Consider the following 23,464-nt stretch of genomic DNA (forward strand, 5'->3'; position numbering starts at 1 on the left):
TGAAAACAGGGAGATTAAATGAAAGTCTGCAGACTGAACAGAGAGAAGTTGCAGAAGATTGAAAGAATCTTCTCTAGAAAAACTGAACCACCCACTGACAAAATACTACAAATTCTGACATTTGAAGGTCTCTGATGAAAAAGGTGTATCATCCTAATGACCCTACAGTGAAAGCCACCAGTCGAAAAGTCCAATGAATAGACACAGAACTTCCAATCAGCTTTCTAAAGATTCACTCAGAAATAGGAATGGACAGCCAAGAACTCTAGGCATTGGAGGAAAATCAGCAACATTAAAGTGAGACAAGCAAACAAATAATGAGAAACTAAAAGGAACTCAGAAAAAACAGAGACAATGCAGGAAGAAATGGAAAACTACAAAGACATTCTATTCAATGTCCTCAGGAGTTCTGAAGCTGTTCTCCCAGCATGCTAAGGGAAATGACATCATCCCTAAGAGGCACAGTAGTTCCTTCCTCCCCTCCAAAGGGACATATTAACTCTCTATTGACAGAGGAAGAGAAATAGGCAATTTAAACATAATGTTTTAAACTACACCCATGCAATAAAAACACATTATAAAAATAAACGTTAAGAAAGAAAATTCTTTTAATATATTAAAAGTATTGCTAAAATTTAAAAATAAGAAACAGTAAAAGGACAACAAGGTTAGGTCAAGGATTTCACCTAGAAAGTAGGACGAAAGGAAAAAGAGATAGAAAATAAGACAAAAAAACTTAATAAGGTTAGACGTTCAGTTCAACCAATAGGAGTGCCAGAAAGAGAACAGAGAAAGCACTGATAAAGAAGTTCTCAAAGAAAAATTTCAAGGAAACTTACCAGCACTGAAGGATATAAATTTCTTGCTTAAAAGACAGCAAAATAAATGAAAAGGACTTCATATTGAGGATAGCAGTGTGAAAGTTGAGCGTACCAGATCTAAAGAGATCTTAAAGTTTTCCAGCAAGGAGAAACCGGTCACAGGCAGACTCAGAAATAAGAAAAGCAACAGTCTTCTCAAAAGAAACATAACCTAGAAGTCAATGTAGGAATAGCTCCAAAATTCTGAAAGAAAATAATTTGCCACCAAAGATCCTAGATTTAACCAAACAATCAAGTGTAAAAGTAAATACTCTTTTTCAAATATATAAAGTCTCAGGAAATTTACCTCCCATGGCTTTTCAGGAAACTGAGGAGGAGGAAAAAATAAACTAAGAGAGAAAATGACATGAATCCTGGCACAAGAGAGAGGAGCAAAGTGAATTGGGCACAGGACGGCAATTCTGCAGCAGGAAGCAACCACTCTAGGATGGAACAGAGTCCTGAGGGCGACAGAATATATGTCTCGAAAAATAAAAATAAAAAGGAAGACAGGCTATGATTGTTCGATAGGTTTGGCTCTAAGAAAAACTTTAAGAAAGGCATCTTACAAAGCTGTTGGAGGGTATGGGAAAGAGTTGGGCCAGAAATTTGAAGGCAGTGAAGCAAATAAAACCAATGAATGAGGCAATTATTAATTTCAGGAAAACTAAAAATAAAGCAAATGTAATCATCGCCTACTATTTGTCTCAGAAAAAATATTTTCCTAGTAAAACTATTAAAAACCATGCCAAAAATTGTGAAATAACTATACTGAAAGGACACAGGAGGTGAGAAGATAGGGCATGAGACTAAAAATTCTGGCTTCGTAAAATAGGAAGTCATAGAACAAATAAAGAGTTCAGAGCAGTTAATTGCCTCTGGAGAATGGCATTGACTGAGGGAGGGAATGACTACTATTTTATATTTATATATACACATATATGTGTGTGTGTGTGTATATATATACACACATTTAGCATCATTTGACTTCTAAAACCAAGTGCATGTATTTGTGCATTAAATTTTAAAAATATATGTTAAGTTTAAAAAGTTGGATGAAATTACAGTGCAGTTAACACTGTGCCCTTTCTTTTTATAACTTAAATATGTCTAAAATACACTGGGGAAATAAAAACCTTTTTCATTCCTGGAACTAAGCTACACATTTGTACTAACCATTTTATTTAAAAGATTTGGTAGTAAATTATTAATCCCTCCCCCTCATCCACCCTGTGGCTCACCAATTACCAAAATACAAAGCCCTCTGCAGTCGTCTTTCTTTTTCATATCGTTATTATTCACCCATAACTGTAGGCGTTTAAAATGACTCAGTACACTGGGGGTGCCTTTATGACAGAGTATCACAATAAACACATATGAAACCTCCTTCCTCTTACTCCATTCTCCATTGCTAAAACAGGAAAGAAATGGGGACTTCTGTCTTGAACTGACTGCCTTCTGAGCCTAAGACTTTTAGCAGTGATATTCATCATTTTTATCATGCTATCATTAATTAGAATTAATTATAAACTATAAGGGCTATAATACGCAAACAAGTACGGGAGCTAGCAGTTTTCTGATATTATGAAGAACATGAAATTAGACAGGATTCTCCCCAGAATCTACCAGAGAGATAAGGGAAAAGCAGGAGTTAAATCAGGGGTTCTGAACCTCTTTTCTCCCCACCACGCCTAGGAGACAGGGCTTACTCTGCCGTGACTCGCTAGTCAGCTCCCCTCTGCCACAGGGGGGCGTGATTAGCATTTCTGCTCATGGAGGAAGAACGGTGGGTTGTGTGAAGAAATCCCCAGGTAATTCGGGTAGGCCCCTGTGTCCTGCTCCCCACCCCCCACAGGTGTGTTTCCTCCTCTCCCTTTCCCTCCCCCCTCTGCTCCTCTCAGCCAACAGAGATAACTAGTTTAGGGATCAAATTAAGAAGATGTCACCACGGGGCAAAAGATAAGGACTCAGAGCAACTGGGACGCAGTATTTATAAGTTGCCCCCATCCACCACCACCAGTTCCACATCATTTGCTGATTCTCCAAGCTTACTGCTGAGACTGTGGAATAATTTCAGATGCCGGGAATATAGCACATCAGAGACAACTTCTGACAACTCTCCCACCACTAGGGACTCCCATTTCCCTTCCCCAGGCCCATCCAAGCAGGGACTCGGCATATTTCTCCCTCACTTTTCCCCTTACCTGTTCCAAAACATACTTGTTTGAGTACTTGGGTTAATTAAAATTTTAAAAAAAGAAGGATACCCAACATTGACTGGACGCTCATTACCACTCCACATTTTATGAAATAAAATTTCACACGTGTCATTTGAGATTCTGAAGACTACAACACAACATTTTGATACCTGAAGAATATAACCAGAATATAAGGCAAAAGGGTTTCGGACTCTCAAAGTTTCATGTTCTAGCCTGAGAGGAGTCACACAGGATTTCACGGGACTTTTTCTTTTATCCCCTGGTAAACAAAGAAAGCAAAGGGACATTCGGATAGGTCTCAGGGGCCCTTCCAGTCCAACTCCCTTTCCCCCACTGCGTTCACTGCTTCAATCAGAACAGCTCTGACTGCATCAGACCATGTTGACTTCCACCGTAGGATTCATTTGAAACACATCTGAAAATGGAGGCCCCTCCAAGCTGCACCGTCTGTCAGTGCTGCGGCACATGCTCTGAAACCCTCACTCCAACACTCTGCCTTGTCCACCCGTGCACATCCGGCGTATCGTTTCCAGTATGCTGACAACATGGTCTATACACATACCTGGAGATACCTGTCTGGTCCGAATTCCTTAAATATAATACAGGCCCTTTCAGTTTGGCCTGGTTCGGCCTTTCCTTCTTCCTCAACATTCTACCCTCTTCCATCTCCCACACGACCAGCAACACACACGCTTTATTTAGTCCCTAAACCTCTTTGTCAACCCTAGCCTTGCCATGTTCCTTCACGTCTCAATGCCTTTGCCAATGCTGTTTTATCCACCCAGCCTGCATTCTATCTACCAAGGTCTATTTTGGAAATTTATTCACCGTTTAATGGTCTACTCAAATATCACCTCCTCACTGAAGCCTTCCCAGACTTTTCCATGAAGAATTAATTACTCTCTTTTTGGTGCTCTCTATATTTAAAATATCAATTACAAAATATAGTTCACTATTTATATCTATTCCTTGTGCTACGCGGTGAGTTCCCAAAGAATAGAAACTTAACTCATATTTGCATCCCTAACACAGAACCTGGCACGTAAGAGTTACCTGCTATTTCCTCAGTGATATGTGAATGGGACAGAAGATCAAAGGGGGCAGAAACAGTGCTTCCCGGAGCACTTCCTGAGATCAGTCCCTAGCCCAGCATCACACACAAGGAGGAATCTCACCAAAGATCTGTGAGAGTGACTATAGTAGACACACATGGGTGCCCCGACTGACATTCTTTGGGGTTCACCTCTGATTTCAGCCATGGTTGAGGTGGACAGTTGTGTGAGTTAGACATGCCTTATAGTGGCCACCTCTCCTAGGGATGATGCAACAGTGGATGTATTGGGCTGGCCAAAAAGTTCATTCGGATTTGTCCATAACATCATAAGGAAAAGGCTGAACGAACTTTTTGGCCAGCCCAATATGACGCCAGGATCCGCTAGTCCTATCATATATCACATCACCCAGAAGCACCCTGCCTAGTAGGATATTAGATTGGCCTCACATTGGCCTAGCGATGGCACCGCTCATGCCTACAACTGGCAGGGCTGGGATGCTGTTCTCCAGGGTGCATTGTGTGCACTGAAACAATAGCCACTACAGGGTGCTGTGTACCCCAAAGCTAGAAAACAAAGGTCTGGGCACCAAGGGGTGCACGCATTGGTTGGCTCTTCTCATCATCACTCCCCATAACACAATTGCTTAACTTGGACTGCTTGTTTCCACACCTCTAAACTTTGCTAGAATAGAGGTCCTGGCTCTTAGAGGGCGTCTCTCCACGGGACACTGAGCCAGAAGCTGTGACTCCACCGTATCACTCAGGCTCTTCATGCCCATGGACCACGGGCAAAGAATGGAGTTTCGGGCTTCCCTGGTGGCGCAGTGGTTGGGAGTCCGCCTGCCGATGCAGGGGACATGGGTTCGTGTCCCGGTCCGGGAGGATCCCACGTGCCGCGGCAGCGGCTGGGCCCGTGAGCCATGGCCGCTGAGCCTGCGCGTCCGGAGCCTGTGCTCCGCAACGGGAGAGGCCACAGCAGTGAGAGGCCCGCGTATCGCAAAAAAAAAAAAAGAATGGAGTTTCTATATTGGCAGAGAAACTGACTGTGATAATCTGAGGAGATAGGGTCACTACTGCATAATGGGAAAAAAGGAAATGAGGGCTTCCCTGGTGGCGCAGTGGTTGAGAGTCCACCTGCCGATGCAGGGGACACGAGTTCGTGCCCCGGTCCGGGAAGATCCCACATGCCACGGAGTGGCTGGGCCCATGAGCCATGGCCGCTGAGCCTGCGCGTCCGGAGCCTGTACTCCGCAACGGGAGAGGCCACAACAGTGAGAGGCCCGCGTAACGCAAAAAAAAAAAAAGGAAATGAAAGTCTGGATCTCGAGGGATTCCCTGGGGCATCTCTTGGTGTTTTGTACCCACTGATCACAGGGAAAAGGCGATGGCAGCAAGTCAATCAACCCAGTCTCAGACCCCTCCAGGGTGAGGGTCTGGGTCACCTACTGACCCAACAACCTCAGAACTGAGGGTGAGGGCAGTCTAGAGGGCATAAGGGAGGATGACGGATTTTAACTGTGGCCGCAGAATCCACCGCAGCAAGGAGGACTGTGGCTTGTTACACTGCTAAATCTCTCCTTTGAGGCACGGATCAGCCTAGTCCTTGAAGAACAGTGACAGTGGAATTAATGAAGAGCATCACTGGATCAGAGCAGTGCCGAGAGCACGGCGTGGCAGACAGGACACTTCTGGTGTGCTGGGTGAACAGCGATAGGCAGGCCTTGACTCGCTTCCTGCTGACGGCAGCTCAGTGTGTGACTGAGCTCAACCCTCAGCCCCGCAGGCCCCCGTGGCACACCTGTAAGTTGGCTGTTCCTCTGTCCCTGGCTCACCCTCCCCAGCCCCTCGGTCCTGCCTGCTAGGGTCGCCTCCAAAGTAAACTACCTCCTTGTTTTCAGGAATCCAGGGGAAGACTGTGATCGTGTTTAAACTGGAATCTTCAAGTTAACTTTACAAACTTACATTTCCTCTCCCCGTGCAGGCTAGCTACTCAGGGAAATAACACTTCCACAGCACTTTACTTCGTTCATATAAAGAAATAGCACACTTATGAGTGATGAGGAAGGCGATAGGGTGGTTGTTATTACCAACTCCCAGTCTTTTTCATTTTTAAACAAATAAGGAAGCTGAGGCTTGGAGAGGAGACGCGCCTTCTCCAGCACCAAAGGGTTTGTACAAGGCGGGGACAGCGTGCTCTGTGTCCTGATATTGACAGTTGATGCTGTGGGTGCCCCACACATACCTCCTTTATCAGGTCAGTTTCTCCAGTTCTCAGCTGCTGTAGGTGTTGCTGCTAAGAGCTCATAGCTACACCTCTCCCCAGAGCTTGCCCTCCTCGGACAGATATGCCTGGGAGGGTATGTACTTCTACCCAACTCTAGGGCTTCCCGCGGTGAATGACTGATAAAGACTACCAAAGCCCAGCCACCCTGTCCAAGGTAGGACTTCACTTTGGTGTCATTCATGCTCCCAAGTTCCCCATATGATCGGGCCGAGGCTATAGATTTCACCTTTGCTCATCTTCTTCCCCTTTCCTGTCCTGTCCTCTCACTTCCTTACTGGTCCTTCACTCAGTTAATCATTTGCACATCCCTGTTTCTCGGGAACCCAACCTAAGATAAGATCTGTGTTTTATGATTCCTGGTCTGGTGGTTTCCCCACTGCCGAATGTCACGTAGTTAAAGAAATGTAGAAGACACTACATACTATCCCCTTACTTATTAATACTGGTCACTCATCCAGGATAGACGTTTTTCCTCTGTCTCAGAAAAATCACGTAAACTTATTTCTCAGTATATCTTATAGTAACACTACTAAGAAGTGTGTCTGTGCCAAGTAATGACAAAGATATGGTGCTTTCAGGTATAAACGTTTTTTTTTAATTTTTCAAATATTTTATACAATTTTTTTTTTTTTTTTTGTGGTACACGGGCCTCTCACTTTTGTGGCCTCTCCCGTTGTGGAGCACGGGCTCTGGACGCGGAGGCTCAGTGGCCATGGCTCACGGGCCCAGCTGCTCCGCAGCATGTGGGATCTTCCCAGACTGGGGCATGAACCCGTGTCCCTTGCATCAGCAGGCGGACTCTCAACCACTGCGCCACCAGGGAAGCCCTTTTTATACAATTTTTAAAGGTTCCTTTCCATCTACAGTTACTACAAAATATTGATTATATTCTCCATGTTGTACAATAGGTATAAACTTTTAAATATTTCAGTTAATATATTTTAGCAGCATGCTTTATATCCTTAACTAATTACAAAGTGTTACATATCCAAGAGGGACAATAAAGAAACTCACAGGTTGATGTAATTAACATGTCTCATTTGATAGCAGTATATAAAATAATTCATCAGCTCAGAAGTACGTGCCTACAAAATGATAACGTTATTTTCTCAGTTTTCCCATGTTATCTTGTTCCTTGAGGTCTAAAATGAAGTAAATTTTATAAACTTTAATTTTCTGAGAATTCTCACAAAGACAGTGGTTCATTCTGCTGACACTCATCCCTGACAACTGATACCTGTATCAATCAAGGTCTAAAGGAAATCAGAAACTACTTTACACACCTAAAACAGGGACTTTAGTAGCCGGTGAGTACTCAGGGGGGCACAGGCGATGGAAGAGCTGTTGAGAAACCAAATAGGAAAGTGAGGCAGCCCAGAGACTAACAGCAGCAGAAAGGCACGACCAGCCCTAGGCGAGAGGGATGAAGGAAGGAGGCAGCAGCTGGGGTGCCCTGGAGGAGCTGGTGCCCTGCCCTCTTCCCACCTTCAGGTCCTCCCAACTGGTGGACCCCTACCAAAGACCAACTGACAAGAAGCAGCCTGGGAATCAATCTAGCCTGCCAGGTTCGATCCCCGTCACAGGGAGCAGAACAGAGGAAGGGCAAGGAAGCCACACGCAGGCAAACGAGACACAGCACATCGACATAGTAAACGTTGCAACAAAGATCTGAAACGATCAAAGGTCCCCCACGCGAGAAGCAGCACGTCAAGGTCATTGCCAGGAATTCGAAAACCAGAGAATAAAACAAGGGCGAATCTAGTCTTTGATTGTGCAGCTAATGAAATTATAAATCAAAACCACAGGGAAAGCCTTTTGACTCAGGTTTGTAGCAGCACTTAAATGTTATTTCAGAAAAGCTTCTCACTAGCATCCTTAGGAACAGCTTTGGGAAACAGACTAGGCAGCTTTGCAAAAAAAATGTATTTCCTATCAGGTCGAAGAAAAATGTATCTGGTTTGTTGTTCTTGTAGTCACCTAACCTCCAAGCCTTTCTATAAAATGTAAGAAATGTTGCTGCCTAGATTTAAGCTTAAGGGATTACTGAATTTAAAAATATGTTTCTACAATTTTGGTTGAAAATCATAGTATTATGATTTTCATAGGTATTATAATTAATGCTTGCAATGATACTCATGTTCAAAATAAAAGAAAAAGTTTATTCAAGCATGAGTATTTGAAGCACAATTTAGCAGAGAAAAGTCTATTGTGCAAACTGAACAAGCACTCCTTAATGTAATGAATCCAATGATTTGTTTGAATCATTACAGTATTTTTTCCTTTTTTAAAATTTCAATGGTAATAGAATCAGAAACTGAAGCACAATCAGAAACTGTGTTATGAGAAATTGGGATTTGTGGAAAACAGAAAACTTGGAAAATAGCCAAAATGTCATAATTCCACTAGTCCAAATACTGGCAGCATATTGGTATTCCAGTCACAAACCATTTATCGAGAGCCCAGAATGGGAACAATTATTGAGAGTTCTGTGCTAGACGATGGATAGTCTCAATCTGATTGTAAGTCTAAATCAAGATGGCAACTCCTACTTCACAGCACAGGAGAGCAATGGGGGAGAGAAGCAGGGAAAAGAATGCATTTGCTACCCTTCCCACCATCCTGTAGCAACATCCTGTAGTCCAAGGAATGCTACCACCTCTTAGGATGCCATAAGCAGTAAATCAATTGTCTGGATTCCCAACAGAGTTTGCCATCCCCAATTAGAACTGTATTTCTAAATATAAATCACCTCCTAAGAGGAGGAAATCCCTACAGGAGTGAGAACTAAAGTTGCATGAAATGACTTTTTTTCCACCTCTGGTTTCAGTCTACTGCCTTGTCCTTAAAAATGTTTGAATCTAGCAAAATTAGACTTTCACTTCTGAAGATGCAAGACCCAAAGGGGACCCCCAAAACCTAGAATCTGTGTCACACAGTTTAGCACCAAATAACTCTATACTGTTTTACCACTTGATATTTTTGTGTGTTGTTCTCAATTCCCATCACGGTTGTAAATGAGGTGGCCAAGGTCAGATCTCGCATTTCCTTGTTATCCAACAGCCCACCAAGCACCTAGTACATGCTCAATAAGTACTTTTGACATGATTAACTCTGATTTTAAAATAAAACCCAAACTATTGCATAAAAATTACAAATTACTTTCTGGAACACATTTGATCAGATAGTCACAAGGCTTTCTCCCTTATTTCACTCAGGGAGATGCTCACATAACAGCCCCTTGGAGAGGTCTTCTTTGACTATAAAATGAGAACTCCCTACCACTTTCTATCACCTTATCCTGCTTTCTTTCTCTTCTTAGTATATGGTACTGGATGTATTGTTGAATATATTCCCCACTAAAATGTGAGTTCCCTGGTCTTTCTTGCTCACTGCCACATCCTCAGTGCCTGGAACAGAAACTGGTTCAGAGTAACACTCAGTAAGTAAGTATGGAACAAATCAATATGTGAATGAATTAAATTTGTACCTACATATGAAAAATTATACATAAACACAAGTAATTGACCTAGAAGAGGTTTAAACTACCATAAAAATTTTATCTTTAAAAATTTTTTTATTTAGAATTTATACACAAAAGACAAATAAATTTGACTTCACTAATTGACCACTGTAAAAAGTTCAAATGATGCAAATGCATAAAGTAAACTATCACCCACTCTAAAAACAGGCATCCTGAAGCATCTGGGGCACAGTCTGGAAACTTTTCTCTATGTATATATAAGCATAATAAATGATTACTAGTGAGTAGAAGTTATAAACATTTCATGCTTTTTAATGTAATCCATTGAAATTTAATCTTTCAGGAACATAAAGAATTCTAAGAGCAAGAATCCTTTTTTTTTTTTAACCTTTAGATTTTAAATGTTTACTCTTGGGGTCTCAGTTTCCCCATGTGTAAAATGGGAATAAATAATAACTAACCCATAGGATTGGTACATGATACAAATGACAAAATATATCTGAAGTGCTTAGCACAGTGTCTGCACATAGAAAAAACAAAAATAGTTGATAAAGGTTAAGTTCAGGGACCAATGAAAACCCAAGAGGAAGACTACCAGTGACAGTGAAGATCAAAAAAGCTGCTTGGAAATGAGGGCTCTTGAGTTTTGGAAGGATCCACCAGGCATCTATCAAACCTAGGGAAGGTCATTTTAGGCTAGAGGAAGAGTGTGTTCCTGGAACAAGAATATTAACAGCTGGCAGCCTTTTGGAGGGAACGGTGTTTGTGGAAAACATCTTGAAAAGCTACCCTGAAAAGGGAAGGTGAAGCCACAAAGCAAGGAGACCGCACAACAAGATGCAAGTTAAACGAAACATAAACCAAAAACTGCAATTGAGTGAGAGAAGAGAAGGGAGAGGATAAAAGAGTGAGAAAATAGAAGACCTGGGAACACAGTGACAACTATGTTTATACTTATTTCAGTCTAGAATTGAGCTCCATTTTACATATAATCACAAAGTATTTTTTGCACCCTTCGACTATGCAATAAATTTTCCAGAAAGGAAACTATCATACAAGTTTTATCACGATTGAACTTCAAGAGTTTAGAATTTTATAAGTTTCTTTTTGCTGCTGTAAGACATTACCACAAACTTAGTGGATTAAGACAAAACATAAGTATTATCTGACGATTTTATGGTCATCAAGGCTGTGTTCCTTCTGAAGGTTCTGGCAGGATCCATTCTCTTCCCTTTTTCATCTACAGAGGCTACCCACATTCCTTGGCTCATGGCCCTGCACCACTCCAACCTCTTCTTCCGTTGTTACATCTTCTCTGACTCTGACATAAGGAGTCATGTCAGAGACACGTCAGAGTCTCCATGTCAGAGTCCTGTCTCTCTCATGAAGACCCTCGTGATGACCTTGGCCACACTGGGATAATTGAGTATAATCTCTGCAGCTCAAGATCCTTAACCATATCTCCAAAGCACCTTACACCACACAAGGTAACATATTCAGTTTCTAGAAATTGGCATATGAGCCTCCTCGGTGAGGCCATTATTCTGCTTACCACAGCTACCACTTGGGGAAATCATGTCACTGACTGTCACACCACTCGTGGGTTTTGAGTGGCTAATATAAAACACCTGCCTCAGTCTGCATTATTCACAGTCTCCTCAGTGCCTCTGAAAAAGAGCTGAAAATATCTGACAACCTTATATGTCTCTAGTATAGTCCTGCCCAAGAATTTACACTTACTTTATTTTTTTTTACTTAGTTTACTTTCTCTTCATTTTTTGTACAGTTAGAGCATTGTTTAAAAGTACGTGTAAACAGGTTATATTAGCCACACACATAATACAGGAATCATTACAAAATGTCTGTTAAGCATTTATTTCCAGAAGGCATCATTGGATCTGATAGGACAGAGAACCACTCAGTTAGATGGTTAATTATTATTTTTAGTGAGCTGAGTGGTACTGGAAAATCTATCCTATGTATATGAAATCTGGTTGTAGCAGTAGCAGCAAGCGTGAAGTTGAAGGTAAATGTTCTATGGGAAATATGCTAATAAAGTAGGCAGATGTGCTTACAGGGTACTGCTAATTTAACTGAACTTCTTTCTTACCTCTCCATGCATTCGGTCTCAGACACTACTCCCTTCCTGGCCAGCCCTCTCAGCTGCTTACCCTCTGCTTCCAGCCCTGTGGGCATGGAGAAACTGACAGATAATGAAGCACCTGGAGAGTCAGCTGAAGAATCACACACAACTGGGCCATCAAGAAAGAAAAAGCCAATGTCACTCCACTGATGAATGCTCTTCCATCAAAGTGCAGTGACAGCTAGAAGAGGCAGGATGGCCAGGAAAAGAGGGAAGGCAGTGAAAGGATAGTAAGACAGGACAATTTAGACTGGGAGGGCAGTGCTGGGAAATTGGGAATGAGGGCCCATTGGGCTATTTCAGGTTGTAGTGAACACTTCAAGCTGTATATTGTGATGAGGACGTGTAGAGAAGGAGCAGAGAAGAACACACAGTAAGGAAGCCAGAAAACAGGTTTGAGAGAACTCAGGCATACTCGCAGAGACTGGAGCATCATTTCACTACAGCTCTAAGGCTGAGTTACTCGAGTTCCCTTCAGCTGCAGGGTTCCCTTGTTCTCCATACTGGGCTTGAACTTTATGGTGAAACTGCTTCTCCCTCTTTGCTCTTGCCTCCCCCAACAGCAGGTATTTACTCATTGTCTTGTCCTCACTGTCTTTAGGTTTCTGTGTGTGTGTGTGTGTGTGTGTGTGTGTGTGTGTGTGTGTGTGTGTGTGTTTCCGGATTCTCTCTCTCTCCCTATATATGGCTGCTCTGAGGTCATGAGCCTATCCTCGATCCAGGAGTAACGCCAGGATAGTAGAGGCATGTCAGCATGACAGAACTTGATGACCTGGGGGCTGAGCCATCCCCACAGAGGTGGATAGTGCCGTGGACATGAGCAGTTGCTAGAGTCAAGCTGCCTGGATCCTGGCCCCGTCAGTTATTAGCTCTAACCTGAGCAAGTTACTCAATATCTGTAAGCCTCAGCTTTCTCAGCTATAAAATGTGGCAAAAGATAGGAAATAATAGAACTGATCTCATGGAGCTGTTCTGTATATTGAATTTTTGTAAAGCATGAAAAATGCTTACTGCCATACCTGGCATTGGGTGAGTAACTCCTAAATGCTGGCCAAACTTCAGCCTGTGGGCCAACAAGACCATTTATCCATCATGGGTTTTTTGCATTAATTTCGATGTATAAAATAGTGCATTAACATTTTAAAATATTACATTAAAGTATTTATCGTGACTGCTAAGTTTCTTTGGCACCCTCTTAAATATTGTGCCTGCCTCAGTCACCTCATTGTAGATCTGGACCTGGTTATGGCAGTGACGCTGTGCTTCTGGAACCATCGGTTCAGGCAGGAGCCTTCCAGAATCATTTGCATTTTAATGTCTAGGTTTCCCTTGCTACGCCTTCCTTTTGTGGACTATCTTATTTCTCTGTCCTATTTTATCCCTATCTTGGTTGTTGTGTAATTGAGTTATTGAGGTTTGAGAATATTTTTGTTTGCAAAATTTGTATCTGGAATAATGTCTGGGCTTGGACTAATGTCATTATGTAGGAAGCTAGCATATTCATGTATTAGACACCTGTCCTTAGTTTCATTTTAAAGGAAATTTATTCTTAGCTTAAATAGAATGCAGAACTGCTGTTCTTAAGTCAAGTGCCTGATAGGAAATGGAAGAGTTATGAAACTGAATTATCTTTTACCAAAAAATCCTAAATGTCATTAATACTTTAGAAGAAAATAAGTTTAAGCCAAAGAATGTTTAAAGTAACTCTTTGCTGAAGCCTAACTCATTGCTAAGAAAACTTGAACCCTAATTAATGAATTTGCTAAATAGAATGTGTTTGCAAAACAGCCCAGGGTTGATCTCAGTTAAAATATCTATTGATATATAAGGACTTAGAACTCTTCAAGGAAAGAAGTAGCATATTATCTCCTAGAATACAGGTCAAAACCTCAAATGCCTCTCGAGGCCAGGAAAGCAGTGAAAGGCATGAGTTGGAGGGTGGGGGGAAGACGGGAGGGGGCGGAAGGTGAGGCACATGGTGAAGCGGAGGTGCCGTGCGCTGTTCAGAGGGCGCAGTGGCCCCTTAGCTCCAGGAGATTATTGCCATTTGGAAATCTTTACTAAGGTGCCAGATATTCCAATTTTTCAGGACAAGCCCGAAATGCAGATATTGATGTGAAAACACTCACCTTTTAAAATATTGGCTCAGTACTTTAAAAAAAAATCACTCAAATGGGCAAAACAAAACACGACTAAGCTGTGAATTTCCAACCTCCGCAAAGAGAGTCATCTTTGTTATAAAGAAAAAGGGAGAAAAGGATACATTTTTATTCTTTCCTTCTGAATCCTATCTAGAGCATTTCTGAAGCGTAGGAAGATTTTAATATTTGCAAATCAAAGCACCTCTTTGCTTTAGTGAACCTAAAAGAAAAGGCCACTTAGAGACACTGCGGACACAAAATCAAAGTTTTTGACTTCCGAACAGCCTGACACAAGGGTATTTGACCAACTTTTCTAGGTTGAAGTGCCATGAATTTTTCAGAGCTAATATTCCCTTCGGTGAAGAGAAGCGATTGCATTGCATTTGGATTGCATTACAGATCCTTTGTGTCATGTCCCAGAAAAACTCACCTAGTCTCTACCATCTTATTAGGTTTAAGCTCATTGGTTCTCCTTGTAGAATGAACTCTCATTCCAAAACACTTGGGTGTAACTCACAGGCTAGAAAAGCCCATTAGACCTAACAAAACTCAGAGAACCACAGGGGAGTTGGGCTGTGACCATATTTAATACTTAACAAAGAGAGCTACAACTCTGAGGCATTATTATTTTTCCTTTGCTCCAGAAATACAAGGTGGATGTTTTGAGCAATTCCACTCAGGCCTCATACCTCCCCACAGGATTTATACGAATAACATTTGCTCTTTGAATGAAAGGGATTCTTAAAACCATTGGCGTACAGCCACCCTTGAAGCTGACTCTTTTGAGTTTGAGATGCTAAGCTGTAACCAAAGCAAGCTTGAGCGTGCATTCTATCTCTGGAATGTCTCAGGGTACTGAGAATTAAGGACGAAGAAGACAGGACTGAAAGGGAGCCCTTGATCTGGACCATGGGGAATGAGACATGGAGGGATACAAGCTTCGGTAAGACAGGCTGCTCTCCACCAAGGTGAGAGAAAAGAAAAGGAAGAAGTGAAAAGTGAAGATTCCAATATCCACTTAACAGATACCATCACAATAAAAATCCATGATATTCTCACAAAGCCTCAGCCCAAAGCTCATATTTGCCAAATACTGTTCAAATATAATACAAGTTCAAGAGGAAGAAAGGCACTGGACCAGCCAGTCCCCCGGAGCATATGGCAATAGAATTTGACCTACACTGCTGAAATGCCCAGTTTGTTCGTCTGGGTCTCCTATGGCTAAAATTCAGAAATGAGATGACTGTAAAAGTTAGTGTCAGTGTGTCTGATACACATAGCCTTTGGTCCTTTAAACAATATTTGTCTCAAAAACTTCCCTCTTTCCAGAAAAATGAAATAGTATTTTTTTAAAAACTGAAATATAAAAAATGTTAATTCAGGTTGATTTGTTTGTTTTACTGGGAAAAAAAAATTGTAGACTCTCCTAAAATCCCTATTGTTGTGAGTCTGTAGAGATGATCTCCATCTCTTTTAAATTCATCTTGCTGGTTTTGTCATTTGTTATTCAGGCTGCATCTTCCAGAAAGCCACTGGGCATCTTTCACAGCCACGAAAAGATAACATGGATGAAAGATAATATGGACTCCACTTCAGGGAGCCTGATTTCCTTTCCATCGCCTGTCAGGACTTTCAAGGGGAATTGTCACTACCAGAAAGCAGTGACTTTTAATTTCCCTTAAGCTAGATTTGGCATTCAGATCCTCACAGCGATGTAAAAGGCCCAAATGACTCTTTCTGATGCCAGTAAGTACTGCATGAGCAGACAGAATTTAACTCTTGGGTGCTATAAACTCAGCTTATGGCTTCTTCTTCTTCTTAAGTTGCCCAAATCTAGCTGCTACATTAAAAACTTCTCTATGCTATTTTCTCATAGGGTTTCTCTCTTTCCTTATAATACCTCCAAGTGGGGCACAGATCATTCTTGGGGATGCCAGAGGCACAATTCAGGAAATACCCAGCCAAGAACAGGAAGCACAAGTGGGAAAACACACAAGTTGGGGCAGACACTTGAGGACAATCAAGCAAAGGCTGAGAGTCATTCGTGAGAAGAAAATTGTAAAGAAAAATGGATGCGGCGATCGTACCCCTTGGTATTTATCCAAATGAGTTGAAAACTTATATCCACTCACAAATGTGTGCATGGACGTTTAGAGCAGCTGTATTCATAACTGCCAAAACTTAAAAGCAATCAAGTTTTATCCATTCAGTAGGTGAATGGATAAACAAACTGTGGTACATCCAGACAATGGAATATTGTTCAGTGCTAAAAAGAAATGAGCTATCAAGCCATGAAAAGACAGAGGAACATTAAATTGCTAAGTGAAAGAAGCCAATCTGAAAAGGTTATATATACTGTATTATTCCAACTACATGACATTCTGAAAAAGGTAAAACAGTGGAGACTAAAAAGATCAGTGGCTGCCAGAGGTTGGGGGTGGAGACGTGAACAGGCAAAGCACAAAGGGCTTTCAGGGCAGTGAAACTATTCTATGTGAAACTATAATGGTGAATATATGTCATACATTTGTCCAAACCCATAGAATGAACAACATCAAGAGCGAACCCCAAGATAAACTATGGACTTTGAGTGATAATGAGGCATCAGTGTAGGTTCATCAATTATAACAAATGGACCACTGTGGTGCGGGATACTGATAGCTGGGGAGGCCGTTCCTGCTGTGGGGTGGGGGGGGGGGATCGTTGAATGGAGGAATCAGAAGGACAAGAGAACACCGTGGAGCGTGAAGATAGAATTAGCAAATGAAAACCACACCACGTTCAAGAGCCTTTTTTCTTCTGTAGCAGGAAAAGCTGGAAGCTACTACTCCAGGGACCTGAGTTTAACACTGAGCTCCATTACTGGCCATGGCATGGATTGCTCAGGTGTAAATGGGGCACGGGGTGTTTTTCAGTATGCTTATCAACATTTAGGAAGCTCTCAGAAACCAGGTGCCAGAGAAGGGGGTAGAGGAAAGGTACGAATATTAAGAAAACACAATTTGTGTTTGGAGGAGAGCTTACAGTTCCGTGGGAAAGAGGGACATTACACTCATTAACAATGAGGTTGGTGGGGAATGCGATGGGAGGAAGAGATGATCACGGGCTGAACAGACTAGGGCCAGCCTCCGTGCTCCAAACTGGAGCACTGACTCCCTACCAACTATACACATCCGTGACCCTAGGTCATCTAACCAGTTAATGTTTCCTTCTAAATCAGTCTTATAAGTAAACGATGTAATTTTAGGAGCAAGGATAAGATCTTTCTACCAAAGAAAAATTGTTCCCTGTTTGCTAATGCCATGAATTCCACCCCTTCGACTCGATTTCATTAGCTCTGCCACCTATTAAAATGCAAATACTCTTAGGAGAGATTATACATTAAGCCATATAATTCAAGTGTAACTTACTGTGAATTTATTTTTCAGATCTAAGGAGATGGCTTTGATGGAAGCAAGGATATAGTAAACTTGAGATCACTGAACGTCACAGAAATGTTTGGGCGGGAGGCTGAGAATATTTAAAATAATCTGTTAACTGTAGGCTTTGGCAGTTCAATTTTCTTTTTGATTAAAATCTAAGGAAAACAGTGCTACCACTGAGTGTTTGCAAAGCAACCAGAATGTTGATTGAATGTTATTTTTACCATTAATATTGTTATTAATCTTGAAAATATACTTGGAGAGCAGAAAGTTTTATGGGAACAAGACGAAAGAGTCTTCTATTTATTTCAGCAAAGCTCACTGAGGTTCTACATTGGGGTAATAGAATATTCATTTGCCTGTCTATGCCCTCTAAGTATTTATTTTCCTCTGATTCTCTTGAGCTGAGGGGGTCAAGAACAGGTTTTGGCATTCCCATGTCCTACAAAACATATCTCAATATAACCTAACCTACTTAGTTTTCACCAGAATTTCTAGAAAGGTCAACAAGACCTAGCATGACCTTGAATACATGACCACGACCTTGGGGTTCTCTCACGAGCATCCTGAATGCCTTTACTACCGTGCTAGCCTCCAAGGCCAGCTTCCCCTTAAAGTTCTGGCCAAAGCACACACATAAAGCCCTTCCCTTATTTCCCTTAGGGATGCTAAGATATTCTGCACTTATAAACAAAAAGAAAATAAACACAGAGGGGAAATAAAGCAAAAAAAACAGGAGAGGCTCCTGATCCCACCAATTAGCTACTTCCAGGGCTCTAAGGCCCTGCCCATTCCAGGCTCTCTCTAGAACACTCTAGAGAAAAAGGGCCCATATTGCATCACAGTACACACCCTGGAGCCCTTAACTCTCATACCCCTGCACACAAATACCTTATGACTTTCCACCAGCCACCAAAGAGCTTTCCAGTGCTGCTGCCTCCCAGACCCTCCCGCTCAGTCCCTGTGTCTGGTCTGAGACTTGCCTCTCCCCTGGTTACTGAATGACTTTGTCCTTCAGGACAGGCCTTCCTTCCCCTCACACCTCTACCGCCATACAATCTCCCTTGGATACTGGTTGACTCCATAGTAGGCCCAATAGATATTTTATCCACATGATGGCATTATATCTATGTAACAAGAAACATACATACATGCACACCTATTAAGGCCAAGGAGGAGTGAGGGAAAATGAGCACTTGAATTTTTGCATCACTCTTCCACCTGGACTGGAAGAAATAGCCTTTAGGGCAGGGTCTGTATGTCTGCTTATATCACCCCCATGCCTAGCACAGTGCCTGCTGCAATTAAGTACACAATAAATAACTGTTGCATTAAGGAATGAATGAATGCATTCAATGATTTCCCCCATCACTTAACATCCAAAGAGAAAGACTAACTCAGTGCTCTGATACAGGCCCTGATAAACTCTCTGATTTTAAGGACATCATCAATAAAGCCTCCACTGATCCATCTCCAGCACTAAATTCTCTCTGCTGTTCACTTTCCAATGTAAACACCCAACTATGCTAAGCTGGAGAGATAATCAACTAAATAAACAACCCATTTGAGATGGGATCACCCCAAGGCAAAGGCAATCCTTTCAAAACTACACATATATTCACTGAGGCAAAATGAATACTCAAAGAAAGAAAAATGCCATATATAGTAAGCTATGTGCCAGGAAATATGATACACACATCAGTTACATTGTTTATTTAATCCCTAGAACAAGTTAGAAATTATCATCCTCATTTTGCAGATTTTAAAAGTAAACTTTAGAGAAGTGTTTTTACCCATGGTGGCTTGTTCAAAAGGTTGAAAAGCATGAACTTTGGAGCCAAGCTGCCTAGCTTTAAATTCTGACCCTGCCTCTTCCTAGATGGGCGTCTTAGTCCATTCCTATAACAAAATGCCACAGACTGGGTGGCTTATAAACAACAGAAATTTATTTCTCACATTTTTGGAGCCTGGAAGCCCAAGATCAGGGTACCAGCGTGGTCAGGTGAGGGTTGCAGACTTCTCGCTGTGTCTTTACATGGTGGAAGGGTCTCTTCTATGAAAGCATTAATTCCCCTCATGAGAGCTCCACCCTCATGACCTAAGCACTTCCCAAAGGCCCCACCTCCTAATAACATCACCTGTGGAGGGTAGGATCTGAATTTGGAGGGAGGATGCAAACATTCACACTATAGCACTGAGTAAACACAGCTTAACACACGTGGAGCTAGTAAGTGTACCAGTCTCTCATGGCCAAACCCATCTTTCTGTGACCAGATCTGTGATGCTAGGCCAGGGACTCTACAAAACACATTCCTGCTTAGTCAGCTAGCTTCGTGTTATCTCTGTCAGTAGAGGGCGCTAGAGAGGGCTGCCAAGCTGGAAGAGCTAGAAGATACTTGCTCCCTCCTGGGTGTTTCCTCTGAGCCTCAATCAGGGGCCCCATCCTTCTCTCCCTCCTGCAGAGCCACTGAATCCAGTTTGTACTGTTCTTGTAGAATCAGCCTTAGAGTCTGCTGGCCAGCACCCTCACTTCAGAGGATTGCATTTCAGCTCAGTGGGGCCCTTCCTCTAAGTACCTAAGAAGTTTTAGTAATCCCGACTCTTTCCTTTGTTCCATCAGCCCTGCGGGTAATAGCTGCTTCCTGGAACTGCTACCCCTACCCTATACCTTAGAGTTCTCTTTTCACTCTTTCTATTACTTGGTTCACAACTTTATAACCACTTAACAGTTCTTCATATCAAATTCACTCTGTTCAAATTATTGGCATGATTTTACTCTCCTGGCTGAACCTGAGGGACACAAGAACACCTACCTGAGAATATTAAATGAGTTTGTCCTTGTAAAGTGCTCATAACTGTACCTGGAGCATAGGATTGGCCATATCAAGGTCAGCAATTACTTTCAAAGTGTTGAAGCTGGGTTAGAGCCCATGTCTGTCCATCTTCTTCCAGTCAACATGATGTTTCTCTAATAAAAATAGCTACCACCTACTTAGGCACTAGGCTTAGTGCGTTCACAGATGTTACCTGTTTTAATCTTCTTAAACACCTCTTAAGTGTTTTTTCCTCTATCAATTGACATCAAGAAAGGTATTCTGAGTTAAGGTATCCATTATCCTGAGAGGGTTAGGCAAGGTCTCCAAAGAGTGCAAACATCTACACCAGAAGAATAATTTTTTAGCATAAACTTCTCCAAATCCTAAAAACCTATTTACATCATTGCCTATGTGTCACCAGCAATTAACATGATTTAAGCATAATGTGTGTGAGCAGAAGCAAGAAGAACTGCAATCCTGGAGCCTGTGGAATGAAAACCACATACACAGAAACATAAACAAAAGGAAAAGGCAGAGGACTATGTACCAGATGAAGAAACAAGATAAAACTCCAGAAAAACAATTAAATGAAGTGGAGATAGGCAACTTTCTAGAAAAAGAATTCAGAATAATAATAGTGAAGATGATCCAGGACCTCAGAAAAAGAACGGAGGCAAAGATCGAGGAGATGCAAGAAATGTTTAACAAAGACCTAGAAAAATTAAAGAACAAACAAACAGAGATGAACAATACAATAACTGAAATGAAAAAAATATACTAGAAGGAGTCAATAGCAGAATAACTGAAGCAGAAAAGCAGATAAGTGACCTGGAAGACAGAATGGTAGAATTCACTGCCACAGAACAGAATAAAGAAAAAAGAATGAAGAGAAATGAAAACAGCCTAAGAGACATCTGGGACAACATTAAACGCAACAACATTCACATTATAGGGGTCCCAGAAGGAGAAGAGAGAGAGAAAGGACCCAAGAAAATATTTGAAGAGATTATAGTCGAAAACTTCCCTAAGGGCAGAAAGGAAATAGCCACCAAAGTCCAGGAAGTGCAGAGAGTCCCAGGCAGGATAAACCCAAGGAGAAACACGGCAAGACACATAGTGATCAAGCTGACAAAAATAAAAGACAAAGAAAAATTATTAAAAGTATCAAGGGAAAAATGACAAATGCCATAGAAGGGAACTTCCATAGGGTAACACCTTATTTCTCAGCAGAAACTCTACAAGCCAGAAGGGAGTGGCACGATATATTTAAAGTGATGAAAGGTAAGAACCTACAACAAAGATTACTCTACTCAGCAAGGATCTCATTCAGATTCAACGGAGAAATCAAAAGCTTTACAGACAAGCAAGAGCTAAGAGAATTCAGCACCACCAAACCAGCTTTACAACAAATGCTAAAGGAACTTCTCTAAGTGGGAAACACAAGAGAAGAAAAGGACCTACAGGGCTTCCCAGGTGATGCAGTGGTTAAAAATCTGCCTGCCAATGCAGGGGATGTGGGTTTGAGCCCTGGTCCAGGAAGATCACACATGCCATGGAGCAACTAAGCCTGTGCGCCACAACTACTGAGCCTGTGCCCTAGAGCTTGTGAGCCACAACTACTGAGCCCATGTGCCGCATCTACTGAAGCCCGTGCACCCTAGAGCCCATGCTCTGCAACAAGAGAAGCCACCGCAATGAGAAGCCTGCACACCACAAACGAAGAGTAGCCCCCACTCGCCAAAACTAGAGAAAGCCCGCATGCAGCAACAAAGACCCAACACAGCCAAAAATCATAAACAAAATAAATAAATTTATAAAAAGAAGGACTTATGAAAAAAAGCCAAAACAATTAAGAAAATGGTAATAGGAACTTACATATCAATAATTACCTTAAATGTGAATGGATTAAATGCTCCAACGAAAAGAAACAGGCTTGCTGAATGGATACAAAAACAAAACCCATATACATGCTGTCTACAAGAGACCTACTTCAGACCTAGGAACACATACAGACTGAAAGTGAGGGGATGGAAAAAGATATTCCATGCAATTGGAAATCAAAAGAAAGCTGGAGTAGCAATACTTATATCAGATAAAATAGACTTTAAAATAAAGAATGTTACAAGAGACAAGGAAGGACACTATATAATGATCAAGGGATCAATCCAAGAAGAAGATATGACAATTGTAAGTATATGCACCCAACATAGGAGCACCTCAATACATAAGGCAAATGCTAACAGCTATAAAAGAGGAAATTGACAGTAACACAATAATAGTGGGGGACTTTAGCACCTCACTTATGCCAATGGACAGATGCTCCAGACAGAAAATAAATAAGGAAACACAAGCTTTAAATGACACAATAGACCAGATAGATATAATTGATATTTATAGGACATTCCATGCAAAAACAGCAGATTACAGTTTCTTCTCAACTGTACATGGAACATTCTCCCAGATAGATCACATCTTGGGTCACAAATCAAGCCTCAGTAAATTTAAGAAAATTGAAATCATATCAAGCATCTTTTCTGACCACAAGGCTATGAGATTAGAAATAACTTACAGGGGGAAAAAGTGTAAAAAACACAAACACATGGAGGCTAAATGTTACTAAGTAACCAAGAGATCACTGAAGAAATCAAAGAGGAAATAAAAAAATACCTAGAGACAAATGGCAATGAAAACACGATGATCCAAAACCTATGGGATGGAGCAAAAGCAGTTCTAAGAGGGAAGTTTATAGCAATACAATCCTACCTTAAGAAATAAGAAACATCTCAAATAAACCATCTAACCTTACACCTAAAGGAACTAGAGAAAGAACAAACAAAAACAAAACTTAGTAGAAGGAAATAAATCATAAAGATCAGAGCAGAAATAAATGAAATAGAAACAAAGAAAACAATAGCAAAGATCCATAAACTAAAAGCTGGTTGTTTGAGAAGATAAACAAAATTGATAAACCATTAGCCAGACTCATCAAGAGAAAGAGGGAGCGGACTCAAATCAATAAAATAAGAAATGAAAAAGGAGAACAG

Source organism: Phocoena sinus, chromosome 5, assembly GCF_008692025.1.
Source record: "Phocoena sinus isolate mPhoSin1 chromosome 5, mPhoSin1.pri, whole genome shotgun sequence".
Lineage (NCBI taxonomy): Eukaryota > Metazoa > Chordata > Mammalia > Artiodactyla > Phocoenidae > Phocoena > Phocoena sinus.